Source organism: Vespula vulgaris, chromosome 8 (genome assembly GCF_905475345.1).
Source record: "Vespula vulgaris chromosome 8, iyVesVulg1.1, whole genome shotgun sequence".
Taxonomy (NCBI): Eukaryota; Metazoa; Arthropoda; class Insecta; order Hymenoptera; family Vespidae; genus Vespula; species Vespula vulgaris.
The window spans coordinates 6,933,033-6,950,355 of record NC_066593.1 but is presented as its reverse complement, the minus strand read 5'-3'; the positions used below and the strand labels follow the sequence as shown (position 1 = coordinate 6,950,355).

The window sequence follows — 17,323 nt, the reverse complement described above, 5'->3', positions numbered from 1 at the left end:
AAGCACATTTTCCATCTGGCATCAGATACTCTGTCTTTTTCCACGTCGAGAGGATAAGGAAACGAGGACACGTTCCTAATGTGGGCCACGGTTGGGAGAGAGGGAAATAGAGAAAGAGCAAGAGAAAGAGAAAGAGAGCGAGATAGAGAGAGAATACCGAAATGTAGAAGGGTTGGAAAACAACTGAGACGAAGTCGGGAAATTTATATCCTGGCAGCACTAATTCAGGAAAATAGGTCAACGGTTGCTCATTCATTGCAAAGGCCGGGACACAGAGGGATTGAACTCGAATTCATTAAAAATTTTTTTTCAATAATTCAGAAAATATTGATATAATAGACAAGGATGTCAGATACAGTAATACCGATTATTAATCGATCGATAACATGTTAATCAATCAATCAATAATCATTCGTGATTATCACAGTTTACATCTATAATTTATATCGATCGCTTTCTCAATGAACCATTGTTTTCTTTTTCTCTTCGAACAACGTAAGTAAGTAGTATCGTGCCGACTTCGTGCACGAAACGCTCGACATTTTCGTGCAGACTTTAGATCGATTGTAGTTTTTGCAATTGGCTTAATCGTCGAACCACGAAACGTGCTCCTTTTGAACGGTGAACGTGAATACGAGCACTGTCAGAAGAGTTACTCGATTCAAAGCGGAGGCCACTGTCAATCAAGTACCACGAAGCGTGGTACGGAGAGCCATGTTTCGAGGGCATTGCTAGTTAGCGATAGTGAACGTTAATAGTCAACGAGAAGGAACAGAGAGTAGGTATACGTATAGTTCGACATGGCAATGACTATTACTTGTTGGTGTTGGTATATATATATGTATGTATATATATGTATGTATTTATAAATAAAATAGGGGAGAGCACTGCATGCAGGAAAATACTCATTGTGAGGTACATCCCGAAAGAGAAAGAGAGAGAGAGAGAGAGAGAGAGAGATGCGAGGGCGGAAGTGTAGGTAGATAGCAGTATCTCTGTAAATTGGCTTTTCATGTAGAAAATCATGATTTTGATGTTAGTAATAAATGAGCAACTGAATTTTCAAGTAATACAAGGGAAGTCCTTGCTTTAGAGAATAACCAATGTTACTCTTTACACTTTTATCATGCGCACGTGCCTCTTATCTTTTATATCCTAAATCTATGATAGCTAGCATGTAGATAAAAAAGAAAAAAAAAGAAAAAAGAAAGAAAAAAGGAAAATAAACGTTGATCGAAACGAAAGAAATCTTTTTTTAGAAAGATTAATTTGTGTAAATATGACGAATAAATCGATCGTTCCTATAAACTCGTTTTATTCGTTGATTAATCCCACGATTAAGTTTTCCTTGTTCCGTTTAAATAGCGAAGGAGTGGCTAGAGAGAAAATTTAACCTCGCTCCGTCATGATTTTCGAGAAACTAGGACATCGCAATTCGATAGGACAGCACGATAAATCTAACCCATTTTGTGAAAAACGACTCAGGAAGATAATGGACTCTCTCTCTCTCTTTTCCCGTAAAACGAAATAGATCATCCTCATTGAACATGTTCTTTTTAAACTTCATTATTATTCGCTATTGAACTTAATAAATAAACGCACGGGTTTATACTTACTTAAATATTTATTACGATTAACGATAAAGAATTAATTATTAGTTTTTACCTTGATAGATAATGATTGCAAAAAAGAAACATCACAAATTACTGTTATTCTTTTTACCAAGTGATTTATCATATGCTTGGCTTTCCATTACAGTTTGCTCGTTCTTATATTTATGAAATAGGATTATAAGAAACTACCAGGAAGGAAACATTATTTACGTTGACGTTGTTGCGAGTAGAGCAGGAAATAAATCATTTCTATTTTGGTTAATCTTTAAGTCGTTTCTGGCGTGGTGAACTTTTGGAAAATTCAAAAGCGAGAGTAGAAAAGCCGCAATCTCAGGTAGAAGGTAGTGCAAACTGAAATGTCTTTAAATATTAGAAATTGCCAACAATGTAGTTTGACATGCTCCGTGTTTGTAGAGAAATCTTGAAACCAGAAACAAGTAGAAAATCTGACCCTTTGGTTGGTGTTGATGCTTCTAAATCATAACCCAGTACCATCAGAATATTCTGGCGATTAGTTGTTGCAAGTATGCAACGAGGGTCTCCACCATCGTCGTCGTCGTCGTCGTCTTCGTGCGAGAGCTCTCGATCGATTTCTTGAAAGTCATTGACCTCGACGGTTATGCTAATGTTCCCAACCGTGGGTTTAGGTCGCGGTCTTTTAACCACTTCCACGGCCACATCTAACGTCATTTCATGTCCTCTCTGACGTTCCTCCTAAATTCTTTTCTCTTCTCTCTCTCTCTCTCTCTCTCTGTCTTTATCTTATTTTCATTTTATTGATTTACTTTTCCTTTCTTTTCTTCAATTCTGTGTTACTAGTGTTATTAATATTATTATCGTTATTACTATTAATATATATTTTATCTTTAGTAAGACATAATAAAAATAATAAGAGAGTTAACTTCTACGAGAGAATATAAAAAATAGAATAATCGAAAAAGGATTTGATATTTTCATATCAGAAAATCAATGAGAACCATTATTAAGATCGTAACTCTAGAATGGAAAGCACGAACTCGAAAACAAGCTAGATAATAATAATAATAATAATCGATTTTGTAAGGCTAAAGGTTAGAAAGCGATCGTCGATAGGATTTAAAATCTGTTCTCGGAAGCATTTTACCCTATTATCGGAATTTTTCATCCGTACGATAGCTTTCGCTATTATTATATTAATGAAGAAATCCATTAGCCTTTCAAGACGGCAAATATTGATACATCGACAAATTTTGATTGGATGTCAGTTCGCTTTATTCAGCTGTCTTATTATTTTATTTTTAAATTATTTCGAAAGAAAGAGAGGGAGAAAGGGAAAGAAATTTTATTAATCGGTTATGAAACTGTTAACGTTTAATAAGGATTCTAAATTAAAAGAACTAACATTTACGCAAAAATTTTCATAAATTTTAATTACCGCTTATGCACCAAATCAATTATATCCGAAAAAGCATTATTACTTTTTGATCAATTAGAATGTATTTAATCTTCTTTCTCTCAAATTATAAATGAACTATATTGATTAAAATTCTATGCTGTTTTATATTAAATGAGAATATCAATACAAACTTCAATATTCAATATTTATGTAACACATTATAAATGTATTCTTTATGACCGTACTCTATCAAAGAACAAATTGCGTCTTAAATTATAGTTATGTATATGAAACGAGTTCTAAAAGTATCGATTTTTAAAGTTGTATTCATTCATATGCAAAGAAAAGTAGAGAAAGCTCGCTCGTCTTGCTAGAGAATATTCGATGGTCTGGAAATCCCTTTAACTGTCCCTTTCATTCTTTCTCTCTCTCTCTCTTTCTCTTTATCATTTGTCCTTCTTACGCTGATGCTACTTCGTCTTTTTCATTTTTCTATCTCTCTTACTCCCTTACAGTCACACATCTCATTATTTTCGAGAACAAAGTACTTCGCGCTTTTTCCAAGTTAAAAAACACAGAACAGCCTGACTCCGTTCGTCCTCCTGCATTCTTTCACCTCTTTCTTTAGTCTTTCTTTTCCTCTCTTCTTCTTCGTCATGAAGAAACATTGAGTTTGGGAGCACAAAAGAAGAGAACAGGAGAGATATGAGCTTCTAGCAAAGTCAACAAATGATAGTGCTAATGTAACGAGTTAATTGTATGACGATCTGTTACTCGTAATTTACATAAGAAAAATTTTTTCTACAAATGTTTACGTATGTAGATATTCACCTGCATGTGTGTATTTTGTATAATTGATTATATATAAAATAAATAAATTATTTCTACGATAAAGATCGTAAAAGTGTTTGAAGCAATGATATCTTTGATGACAGACAAATTTGAAATTCGTCGTAAAGTGCTCAACGACTGTGGTATAAGTAATTCAAGTAAAAGCAGCTTATGATAGAACGTTACTTTAAAGGTATTCGTAAAGTGTAAAACGATATGTAAGTAACCTTATCGTCTAGATTTATCGTGCTTGTGCGAATATACGCGATACTTGTAGCACTTCCCTGCATTCTCCTGGCTTCCAGGGACGCGTACGATAGAGTCCTCCTTTTATTTTTCTTCTTAGCTCGTATCTCATGTACAACGTCGGAAGCTAAAACCTGAACTCTTTGGAGCTATCATAAGATACTTGTGTCTTCTTTCTCATCTTGGACAGTGGATATAACGGAAGTATGCTGCTCGAAATACGTGACTTGATCTTCTGGTTCGAAAACGATCAAATATCATTCTCTTTTCCTTCTCTGATAATAATAATACCTTACGTTCGATCTATCACGTGTTATAATCATTTTTTCAACAATTTCGATGCCGATCAGTAATCATTTATTGTATCGATATTTTCTAATCATATTTCTGATTAGATATTTTAAAAATTTCGTAAACGATCGTAATCTTTTTATTCGTCGTAATCAACGGTAGAAATTACAACGAGAATTGCAATATTTTACTTACTATTAGACAAGAAAAATTTATTGCCACGATACTACGTATTTGGTTTTGCGTAATCCCTAAATCATTGCTTTGTATTAAATCCGAATGGAATTCAACTTTCTCCGTAGCACGGAACAAGGAATTGGCCGTGGAAAAATCACCGTGCGAGGTCATTCTCGTTGGCCATAATATCGTCATCGTCGTACTTCAGTTCCCCGTCACCGTTTGTCCTTCGTGCTTACATACATAGCCTCTTAGAAAGTCATTACCGCTTCCTACGTGATGATTATCCGCGTTACACCAAGTAATTGTAGCGTTAATTTACGTGACGAGTCAACGAAAATATTTATATGGAGTTATATTTATATAGAGGGAAAAATGAAGGAAATATTTCTAACGATTTTACATCAAATTCATTTTCCTTGTTTTTTTTTTTTCTTTTCTCTCTCTCTTTCTCTCTCTTTTTGTAGGAGATATGATGTATTCGTCAAGGTTGAATGAAATCTCACGTTCACTTCTATTTGATTGGCATCTCTCTTATAAAGTTTTTCTCTTACATAAGCGATATCCATCTTTCGCCATGATGAAATCATTCGTGATTCGAGAACGATACCGAATGAATCAGAAGACTAACGGCACTCTCGAGAAATCAATGACTTGGTTCAATATCATGGAGTTCCTTCTAATGCCGGATTAAAAAGCTGGGAAATGAATGAATGAGAAGAAAGGAAGTGCGAGTTGGGGAATAGTACAGCAGCGTATCATTCCATTCTTTCGATGCTCCATACGATGAGAGATTATACCGAAATATCGCGATTTTCTTGGCAAAGGATGAAAACGTTAATTATTACGGTTGGTAATAAGTAACGTTTCAATAGAAATTGGAATGATGTTCATTAAACTTTTTGAAATTCTGTAATACATTTTCTTAAACGTACCGAACGGTTTCACGCCATTAAAACGCTTGTGGTCCGGAAATACTGTATACGAAGGGCACACAAAAGAACGTCTAACGAGAGAGGTAGCAAAGTCTAGGAATTGACTCTGTGTGTCGGAATAAAAGTAGTAGAGACGGGAGAAAAGAGAAAGAGAGAAGCAAAATGAAATAAAAAGAAGAAAGAAGTGGGTGAGAAAGAGGGAAGGTCGTTACATGTGGTCAGCACTTGAAAACCAGTTGGTAACACGTGTGCCTAGTTTCGTTGCTTTATGCAGAAGCACGAATGCTACTATGATCTTTTTCTCTCTCTTTCTCGCTCTCTTTTACGGTTGCTCGTTTTCATTTTATTCGAAATATCTTCTACGAGGTTTATCAAATATTACTTTCACACGTGAATTTTCTGATAAATTCAATATGGATCTCGCTACATACCGATTATTTTATAAATAAAATCAAATCGATTTCTTCACACTTAACTTTCGTTTGAGTATTATTTAACGATATACAATATTTTATAATCTCCAAAACGAGTAAAAAATAAAATTTTTTTTCTTTACATTTCCAAAGGTAATAAAAATACGTCGCTGTAATGGATAATATCTTTACATATAGTACATTTTTTATTTGAGACATAATGCTCGATGATATTTGAAATATGCACTATTGTTATCATAGGGGAATGCTTTAAAAATAGATTGTGTCAGCTAAACTGTGAAAAATATTGAAGGTACGGTAAAAGTTCGATGAGGGCATTTAAGGTGTTTAGTTAAGTTGCGTTCAGTTGTAACGACGGCCATCTTTCGCACGTTGACGAAGAAGAAGAAGAGAAAGAAGAAAGAAGAGTAAAGAAAGAGAACGTTGACTGGTCTAATTGGTACTTTAGCATTAATTGACTCTTCCTGAGTTTCTTTTCGGTGGTTGGCACGAGTCCAAGAGGAGAAACTTGCCGTTCTATCGAAGTTCTCTCTCTCTCTCTCTTTCTGTTTCTCTATCTTCGTTTCTGATCTGATTCAAAATTGATGGAATAATGATATGAACTGAGATTAGAATATCGTTTAAATCAACCAAAAAGATAGATAATTGGCAATATGTGTACAAGATTCATTAAGATCACTTATTGAAAGAAAAAGAACAAAATTTAAGATCCAATTTTCCTATTATTTTCATGCCGACTTATAACAGAGTTTGCTATTATATTCTGACAATAAATTCACATTTTCGAAAAATCGATCCTATAACAAATATAATCATTGTAGATGTGGAAGGAAAAGAGTGTTTGATCTTAGGAAGAAGAAGAAATGGGGAAAGAATTCTATGACACGCTTTTCCATACATTTCCCATATTGAACGTATCTCAATATGAAGTTCCCGTCAAGGAAAGAAGAATGTCAGGAAGAATGGAAGATGATATAAGAAAAGAAGAACAGCTCGATATATATATATATGTATATATGTATATATATATACGTACGTACGTACGTACGTACGTATGTATGGATATTCTTGTAAGGGTAGGAAACAAAAGAATTTCGGCTAGAAGGTTTCTGAAGAAAACCAGATCCTGGTCGCATGGCTACGATTACGTTTTCCTTCTCCAGCTCACCCCTTCCCACCAACCCCTTCGACAGTCCTAACTCATTCTCCTCGCTTTTACTCGATCTCTGTGCTTCCCTTAGCCAAGGGCAGAGTGCCAACGGACGATGGTTTAGACCGGTTACTGTACCTGCAGTAAGAACACACAAAGACGTGAATGCACACCTACACGAAGAGTTTGCGCTCGTTAAAATGGTGTTATCGTTGCTGCAGCAACGCCGACGAAACTGTCCGCGAACACATCAAACTCTACTAATCCTCAGCTATAGCATGTAGCGTGTCACTCTCTACAATCTGGTCTTTCCTTCTCGAACTTCCTTCTTTCGTCTGCTTCGTTTGCTTTTGCTTCTTTCGTATCGTCTTTCCATCCAGCTTAACCACCCTCGATACTTTTACGTTCGAACAGACTTTCCAACGTCTTAAACTTTCCCTAAAAGTGACAGTATCCTAAATCGATGAACTCTCGTTGATTTTTCATGTCTCTTTCCCATTTAGCGAAATTTCTTATTCGAATGTTTTCAAGTTCGATGTTATCAGATTCATCAGTTATCAGATTAATGTTTTCTTTTTAGAAGTCGTTCTTTAAATTAACAGTACAAATGCGCCGGAAGCACGATGCTTAAAATTCTTCGCATGCTAAAGGGAGATCTTAAAGGGAATCTTTGTGCAAAAACAAATAAAGAAAACAAGAGAGAGAAAGAGAGAGAGAGAGAAAGGTGGTGGCAGGTGTGTAGAACGTTCATCGGAACGTTCGCACGGCTGGTGCATAAATATGCATTATACTATTCTGTAGCCTTAATTGCCGTGTTAAGAACTGACCTGACCTAACCTACACACCGTTACAACTTGTGCGTCGAAAGATTGGACGATGTTACGAAGGGGCTTCTTACGACACAAAATTCTTATTTCTTTGTCTACTTCTCCGTTGGACTAATTCGAATATATCTATTTAATTATTTATATCTTAACAACAATATTCTATATTTATTCGGAACACTTTGTTCAATCTATCAATCTAAAAAAAGTCGATCTATTTCATAAAGTGTTATCGAATACTTCTATGGCCAACTGTTATGTTCTCGAATAACATTGATTTCAACATGCATTGTATTTATGGAACTACAACGACGATGATGATACGTTCGTTCGTTCGATCGGTATGCGGGATTAGCCACGGCGTTTAATTGGAACTGACAAGCGTAAGTGCGACGAATAGAACGTGATTCGCTTGAAGCTATGAAACGAAGAAAATGTCTGACGATTTTCAATCCTCGATTTCTGACCATATAGATGTACGTGTATAGGTGTATGTGTGTATAGATAGATATACATATACTCGGAGATAGGACGGAAATGGAAAATGAATTATTGACTTATTTCCGATAAAAAGTCAACGAATGTTGCTCTATCAGTAGCGATATAGAGGATATGTGTAAGTGTTTCATCGACTACTATCACCGAAATTGTCCGCTGAGGATCGATTCGTAGTCACGTGATCACGCAGTACAGAGTGCTCCAAATACGGTGATTTCTATACGTAACGTTAGCTCGTAAAACAGTAATCTTAGTTCCTTCACAAAGATTAGATGTACATCTCTATTGATAGAATTTCGTCGAAAAAACAAATAATGTTTAGACAAACGATGAATCAACCTGTGGGTATTTCTACTAATAAGTTTGAGAATGAGTTTTACAGCCTGTCATAGCTTATTTCAACAAAAAATATCTCTATCTTATCGCACAAACTAAAGAATTCGGATATGTATGTAGATTCTGAATATTCCGATGTTCATTACAGAGATTCAGACATTCTTTTATTTTCTTCTTTGGTGAATTCTTGTTGTGTCAGCCCCATAATGGATCTCGAGGTGTCTCTCTCGCTTATCTTCATGCTACGACGCGTACGAGCATGCAAAGGGTGTACCCTTTATTTCCTGTCGTCGCGTGAGCACGTACAGCATACGAAAGACCTACGGGAAGCCGTCACATGCAGCCAGTAACGTTCGTCAGAGTTTACAGAAGTTTTACTACGATTTTCGAAAGAGAAGATTACAAGATGGAAAGGAAAAAATTCATTTTACTTTATGAAATATTTAAAAAAAAAGGTCGAATCATCTCGGCCTCTTCGACGAAGAGGGTAAGCCATTTTACCGATAATCCTTGAAAGCTTAATCTCTTCGAGAAAGAGAAAAGAGAGAGATCAGTAAGAGCGAGGAGAGAGAGAGAGAGAGAGAGTAAAGAAGGATCACTGTTAAGCCTATCTATCTCAATACCTCCAATTTTTCAAGCTATCGGCGTTCATGCGAAAAGAAGAGGAGAAAACAAAAGGTGGTTGATAAAGAAGAAAGAAATTTTTCAACCGCTATTAATCAAAATGTTTCGAGCTTTAGCTGAGTGCGTCTATACAAATATACATACATACGTACTCGTAGTCATCAACTATTTATCCAGCAGAGCAAATATTTGTCTTATCCGTGGATCGTCAAAGGCCGTTAGGAGGGTTAGATGAAAGAGAAGAACACACTTACTAGATGTACGTACGTATGGTTTGCGTAGAACCAAACGTCGCGACCCCTCCAAACTTCGTATGCACCCCTTTCCACTCCCCCTCTTACTATTCACTCGTATTTCTCTATAACGCTTCGTTCGTTTGACCTGGCCCAGGAAAGCCGAGGACTCATCGAGCAAACTTCTTCTTGCTTTTCAGGACGACCCTCTCTAGTTTTCAAACGTCATCGTATATCGTCGCCGCTTAACCGAGTAATTTATTGCGACTATCTTTACTTACCTCTTCCTATCTCTGTTAAAAATGTTCTTATATACTTTTATGTTCAGATCTATATAGCACATATCTATATAGCCTAGATGGTCGATATTATCAGCAATCTGTCACAGAACGAAATTCTAGAGTTTAAGCAACCACCGTGATTCCTGAGAAACTACCTTACCCGATTCACCTCTTGTATCTCTTATTCTCTTTTCTCGCAAAAATCATCTCCTCGAGCGAACGTTCCTCGATGGCATACTTTACGAGCCAATAAAGTTGACAATAAATCGACGAGAAATTTCGATCCGTACCTACGCTTTTGACGAGGAAAGACGAAAAGGAATTGAGAATGGCGTCGAGAGAACATTTCGTTTTATATTTCTCATGTTCTTTTCGCTTTTCTTTTTATTGCAACAAAAAAATAATAAATTAGGCGATTTTAGTACGTTTCTAAATGTGATTTTCGCTACGATCGAAATAGAAGTGAAAAGAAAGGAAATAATGATAACTTTTTATCTGGAAATTGAATTTCCTTCGAATATAATTTTACTTCGGTTGTTTAATGATCTGAATCCATCCTCGATGAGCTCCATTTAAATTGAGATCATGTATTGCAAGCAAGTTATTTCGAAGTTTATTATTTACGAGACTTTCATCGTTTATACGGTCGATGACGATCGTAAGTGAACGATATAATTAGAGCGATGTAGTACAACGAACATCGACGATACGTTCTGTAAATTTTTGTTCTAGAGACATCGTTTCCATTTACGAATTTGTGAATGTACATGTGTGTATGTGTGTGTGCGCGTGTATATACACCTGTATCTACATTTAATTATTCTGGTTTTATTATCGAATGTAAAAATCTAATTAAAATTTTTTTATGGTATATCGCCGGGATTGCTTATTTTTTACAGTTTCTTTTTTTTTTAATTGTTGAACTATCATTTTGTGGAAGAGTGGAAGTTTCATTCTCCGAACTTACGAGCGTTTTAATTCCCTTCTTTCGTTATTCTTTACCTTTCCTCTTGCTCTTATATGAGATATTTTTCGTGGGTGTATAAGAGATAAAGTAGAGACGGAAAAAAGGCAATTAATGAAAAATATGGAGGAACGAAGCGAACTTGTGCTATAAATTTGAAAAAAATACGAAAGTAATTTATACATAATTAAACTTTTTTAACAATTAGTACTAGAACCAAAGATTAAATAAATTTTATTTATATCCCTGGAAAAAATTTATCTAAAATTAAAGGAATTTCATGAAAATAGTACAAATTTTTTTTATCACTTAGAATTTTTCTACGAGAGCAGAAGAAAAGTTGTTTCCGTAGTGGAAAAGAAAAATTTCGTTTTATTGAATTAACCATATGCATATATCTACTTGTGTGTATAAACACTTTGGCAAAAGGTTCCATTTTATAAAGAATATTTCTTTTGCTGGAGAAGCCTTCCTTTTTTATCGAAGAATTTTCACGGTAATTTATCCAAGAGTTGTGGCACAAAAGGAACGCATTTTTGAGCGAGTTAAATGCAGTTCGCTTTACAAAAGATGGTTTCGAATCAAATTGAAAGAAGTTCATGGTTGAGAGAATTTCTATAGTTACGGAATTACAGAGAAAAGTACGTGATGGGTATTTTCAAAAAAGGGAAAAGAAACAAATAAAACTGGAAATAAAAACTGAATATGAATAGGCAGAATGTATTATTTTGCTTAAAAAAAAAAAAGGAAAAAAAGGAACAAACAGAAAGAGAGAAAATGAGAAAGAAAGAAAGTGAGAGATAGAAAAATCAAATTATAAGTTCTTCCGCGAAAGAAATTAATTGAATAAAAAATGGCGTCCGATATGCCAATCTTCATGCTCTTTCTTTTGCGTTGATGATTTTTAAAGAAAGTGTGAATATCAGAGTTTCGTGTATAAATATTAAATGTTCTTTTTTTTTTCGTTTTTTATACTATTAACAGTAACAGAAAAATATTTAACTAGAAAAATGTATATTAACTGCATCGCTATTGGGTTTGGTGAACAATGGACGCGGTGTAAAAATTTAATTGAAATTCCTCTCGGAAACATCGTTCGCATAGTTATACTTGAAAAATGTGTAATATCGGATACGAGAGTATAGCTGGATCAAACATTGCTAGAATGTCAAACAAATTCATCAAAAAGTTGACCAAAATTCGGCATATAGATATATATTTCCGTTTTTACGGTCCTTTCATAATTTTTTGTCAAACACGATGTACTGCATTTTCAGCTCTCAAAATGCAGTGCTCTCAATAACTAGAATATTTGTATCTATCCTTTGATATTGCATATGTCAATATTCTTTTGTGGACATTGTTCTATACGCTTTTGCAAGATGGCGATATAGAAAATTCATTCGATGGGACAGATATACATACATATTTTGAAAGGAGAACGTTTCTCGTATAATTGTGCGTAAACGTGTCCTTATATAGGGTGTGCCAATGAAAATCCGGTTCCTGAGATGCCTACGAGAACAGGTACTAGTTTTTACGAGAACTCGCCTTGTACGACATTCTTCCTCGGTGGAAGATCGGGTTCTACCGAAGAAGCAATCACGAAGTCACTTCTCGCGTTGAGTCGTAAAGAAAACTTCGTAAAACTTGTGATCCTTTTGCAATCCTCATTGAGTGCGCTGTCGAGAAGCATAGAAAGAAGTGGAAGATTAATTGTACGTCTTGTAAATAAAACAAAAAAAAAAAAAAAGAAAAATGAAATGCACCGGACAAACCTCTATGCTACGCTCTATCGCATTTACCTCCAAGATATTCGCTTAAATACAATTTTCAACTATTTCGAACTCAAACAAGTAAGCAATTTCTTTAGAATCCTATTCTCAACATTATAAATCAACACAAGAAACGCACAAGTTCCAGTTTAATTAAGTTTAAACATAGGACTCGTTATAATTTTTTAATCGTAATGTTAACACAAGGAGATACACGAGGTTCCACGTTATCACGAAACCAAACGAGATACCAAGTATGCCAGACCTTTGACTGCTCTCATCCTGAAAGCGAGTCCCGTTTTTCTCGTGTAGTTACGTACAAACACATACAAATGTTTAAGTACACGCACGTTCGTGTACCGTACGTGCCAATGCACACGATGCACGAAACCACTTCGACATGTTATATACATATGTATTGTAAATGCGCACGCGCACACGATATCCTTGTCTTGAGATACACATACGTACTTGGAAACTGGAAGTTCAATGCGCTGCTTAAGCGACGATTAAGCATCATAAAGCGAAAACGTGTCCCAGCTTCGCGAGCATTCGCGTTTAAACGGTGCTCTGGGTATCTTATGACGAGCTTTACACACCGGGTGGCATATTTCTTCCACGTCACAATCTAATCGAATTTCGCGAGCTTTTCATGTTAACACGAGATACTGGATGATCAATGAGCTATTAATTTTAATTTTCTGATATTTATCGTAAAAGTATGATTTTTTTATGAAACGTGTCATGAAGATTTAACTTTTCTCATGATAAAAGAATAAATAAATCATTCGTTTATCACTCTTATCCAGAAAGTATTGGATATATTAATTCTTCTTTTTATAATTTATTGATTTATACAAAGGTATCTATTTAATTTTGAACCGAAATAAACTTCATACATTCACGCTGATCAAAAATCAAAAACCTGTAGATCTACAGATAAGAGATAAAACATTTTTTTATATCAGCATAGAAAAGGATCAAAAGATAGAGTTCGCAAAAATATATGGAATTAGATGACCGATAAGAGAGAGAGAAACAGAGAGAAAAAAGATGTTTCCTTCGTCGATTGCGGAATCTCGTGGGCGCGAGAAGCGAGCGAGATTACAGAGAGAAGTATTCACTAAAGTCTCCGCCCAATTGGCTATCTTTCTATCAAGTCCGATTAGGATCTTAATTAAGAATCGTATGTATCTAAATTGCGATCGTGGCTTGGCCGAAAGAGATAAACGAATGAATGGATAAGTGAATGTAGAAAAAAGTACAGAAAAAAGAAAGAATGAGAATATAAGAGAAAGAGAGAAAATTTTATACGATATGAATTTTAGAAAAGTAAAACACGTAAAAATATAATTTTCACGATAAAACAAATGTGAAACCGATATATACGTAATGTTCTTAATGAAAAAAGCAGCCAAAGGAGAGAATGAATAATTCATTCGATTCGCGCTATTCGCTTTCGGTGAGCAGAATAATAGTAATGGTTGACGTCGTCTCGCGCTCGGACAACCACGAGGATATCTCATCGACGTCGGGAATAAAGCTTCAGTCTTTGTTAACGCCGTTAAAACTCGCTGGACCGTAGAAAGACTCGTCGTCGCGTTGGTAAGTCCCGTTCGACGATGACGACACTTGGAAATTCAAAGTGTTTGCCGCGCCAGCGAACTTTGCTCGTTCGTGTTCGTCCACTTCGACGTGAGTAAATGCGAAAGATCGAGTAAAAAGGAAACTGCAAAGTAAGAAGGTCTATGAGGAAGGTCTATGAGTAAAATCTATAAGGGTATATGAGAAAAAGAACGTTAGCAAAAGAAAAGAAAAAAAGAAAAAAAAAGAAAAAGGAAAAAATAGCTCGAAAAATATTTATATATTTATATGTACGTATATATGAGCGGCTAAAATTTTTGTATGTTCTATTCAAATTTTATGTATATGTGTGTGTGTGTGTGTGTTTGTGTGCATATATATATATTATATATAGGATGTATGCAAATATATACATATATCGATCTAGATCCGCATAATTCGTGGACAATTTACATGGAAATTCGGTACGTATTTCCGTCCGCTGCATAGTTCGGGAAAATCAAATTTGGATGGACGTGAAATGTCATGAGTCCCTTCGAAAAAGTCGTTTTCCCTTCTCTTTCCTCATTTTTTGTTCTGAAATTCTGGACAAGGTTTTCGAAACGAGAACGTCTGCCTCATTAACGTCTCTCTTTGTTATCGCGATATTACTTCGTTACGTTCGCCAAAGGAATTTTTTTTTGTCTATTCGTTCTCTTCGCATGCGTCATTCAGAAAATTTCACGCGAACAATAACGCAATTATTCGTACTCCGTATGACGAATAATTTCACAACTAATATAACTTTATCGCATATCCAAAATAATGTGAGTAACAACCATTGATGTATAAACCGATTTATTGTTAGAAATGTTAATAATAATAATATTTAGAAATGTTATTTAACATGTCGGCAGATAACTATTTTAATCTCCGGTTAATTATAATTCGAAAACTGTATTAAATCAGCAAAAATGAACTAAATAATTGAATATAATTTATTTATTTCCAATATATCTATATCTCTATATCAAATGATAATAAGTACTTGAAACCGTTAAAATCGTCGATCTCTGCATTTTTTTAAGATATGAAAATTCGAATCGAAGGCGCAACAAGAGAATTATAATCGACGTATTTTCAAAGTAGAATGTCGAACATGACCCCGAGCAAATTTTAATTAAACGCATAAGTAGAACACCGAAATCAGCACGAATCGATCGGACGTGGTTAATCGGCTCGATGCTCTAGAAAGAGCGACGAAGAGAGAGAAAGAAAGAGAAAGAGACAGAGACAGAGAGAGAGAGAGGGAGGGAGAGAGAGAGAGAGAGACGAAGGGAGGAAAGGAAGAGAAGAGATAAAGGAAGTATCGTCTCGAGGACAACAAGAGTAACTCGTATTAGAATTGAGATCACGAGGCACCTCACTTTTTTTTTTTAAGACGAGTAGGCTATTTTTTCCCTCTTCTTTTTCTTTCAATTATGAATATCTTTCAAAGTACAAATAGGGATCAATGATAAACGTAAAATAAGAATTTATAAAAATATAAAAAAAAAGAAAGTAGAAAGAATCGTCATTATTTTTTGTTTATCAACGCTCATTGTCATCGTATCGAGAATTATCGCCGTTCTATTAGGTTTTCGATTTATTCAAAATTTTCTAAACCTACTATCATTCTATAACTTTTAAGAAAAGTTCCAACATAGGAAATTTTTTATTTGCTTAATCTCATCGTTAACACGTACAACTATTAAAAAATTTTATTTCATTTGCGATAAAGTGATTTAGATTTTAAATACATATAAGTACTTGCGAACGAGGAAATACAAAACGTTCTTTTGGATTTTTCCTGTTTTTTGATTAATCATAGTGCACAAAAGAATTGCGAAGATATTTAGACTGATTCATATCGTGTATATTTACCATCCGCGTCACGATCATATTAAAAGATAAAATTACGTCGTATCAATATAGAACATTGGATCGCGAGATATCATAAAAAAAATTTTTATCTGTATCTTTTCGTACATATGCTTTTATCTAGAGTTAATTTTGTGGATTTCTATCAAATGAAATTTACGTTCCAACATGTGCTCTTAGTTTACTGATCATAAATCAGTACATGAGTTATACAATTGATTGGTATCATCTTACAGAATTGGTCTGAAACAATAAAAATATATTTCTGTACGTTTTCTTTTTTTTTGATCATTTTTCGTTATTATTCATTTCATAACGTTTTTCATTATAATTCTATGTAGTATTACATAGAGCGAATAAAATAATACAATGCATAAGCTTGTTACATATCAAAGTTTTTCTATTTTTTAACTTAATAACCTTGATTCTGACCACATCCTAATCTCTTTTCCTACTACTTCGTATATAAACACACATCGTTATATATCAATTCGCAAGTGATTAAATCTTTACCTTGAAGAATAATCTAACTGTCCAGCGAGTTTAAATGTTCACAAAGAAAATTTCTTTATTTTACTGATACTAACAATATCCAGGAAGAACATTGAACCAACTAAATTGCGAAGAAAATAATTCAAGAATGGTTTTGCATAACCAGTGCAATACGATTCCGATTTCTAATTTACAACGAACATTCTCGTTCGATCGTGGAGACTTTCTTTGCAAAGTTCACGCATACGATCCCCTATATAATTGAGTGAGGGTGGAAACGAGACCGAGAGAGAGGGGGAGGAGAGAAGAAAAGAAAAGTAAAGTATGCAATTGTGGACTCTCACTCACGCCATATGTACGATATACATGCGATGACGAGTCGCCATATGTATATGTGCGATTGATTCGACGAGAAGAAAAAGAAACAGAAAAAATACTCTGCGGTTCCTGCTTAAATAAAGTGATAAACTCGTTAATCGTAAATATTCATTCAGAATCGATAAACTTTCGATTTTGTTCGATTTTCGGATTTGGAAACAATTTTATTATCAATAACTCGTAAAATATAACAAGAAAACTATAACTTTATACATATATGGATAAATAGATATAGATAGATAAATAGCGAGTTCTTGATAATAAAACTATAGTTTCTTTCGTTATCATATCTTTGTTACAATTCTTATTTCTTTGAAAGAATAGGAAAGAGAAATAATAACAGTAAACAGTAGTACAATCGTATAGCAATATAGTAATATTAC

General features: G+C 34.6%; 1 protein-coding gene across 5 annotated transcripts in view; it reads right to left on the bottom strand.

Annotated features, from left to right (window-relative positions):
* Window positions 1-17,323, bottom strand: part of LOC127065733 (prominin-like protein) — a 35,951-nt gene that overhangs the window by 12,865 nt on the left and 5,763 nt on the right. The gene's annotated exons all lie outside the window — the stretch shown is intronic.